This window comes from Leptonychotes weddellii, unplaced genomic scaffold (genome assembly GCF_054177405.1).
Source record: "Leptonychotes weddellii isolate Sample4059 unplaced genomic scaffold, ASM5417740v2 HiC_scaffold_186665, whole genome shotgun sequence".
NCBI lineage: Eukaryota > Metazoa > Chordata > Mammalia > Carnivora > Phocidae > Leptonychotes > Leptonychotes weddellii.
Window position 1 is genome coordinate 1 of NW_027771572.1, and position 294 is coordinate 294.

Here is a 294-nt window from a genome sequence, read left to right on the forward strand (position 1 = left end):
ACAGGATGTAAATGTACTTTCTCTCCCTTAGCTCGTTTTATTGTAAGAATATGGTATATAACACATATAACAAGCTTTGTGCAGTGGCAGTATCGTAGCCAATGAGGTTTATCCGAGGCGCGATTATTGCTAATAACACATATAACATACTGTTTACATAATCAGTAAACAGTATGCTATCAGTGGTTACGTTTTGGAGGATCATAATTTATATGGGGATTTTTGACTGTTCAGGGCTTGGGGGGTTGCCCTGAGCTCCTGCATTGTTTAAGGGTCAATTGCAGCAAATTTGTG

The 294-nt window shown here is 38.8% G+C and overlaps 1 non-coding gene across 1 annotated transcript; it reads left to right on the forward strand.

The window, feature by feature from the left end:
• The first annotated feature begins 72 nt into the window (after positions 1–72).
• LOC145718626 (U4 spliceosomal RNA) lies at positions 73–212 on the forward strand. Its single transcript, XR_014141931.1, has one exon. It is a non-coding gene; the product is annotated as a U4 spliceosomal RNA (small nuclear RNA).
• Positions 213–294: the final 82 nt, after the last annotated feature.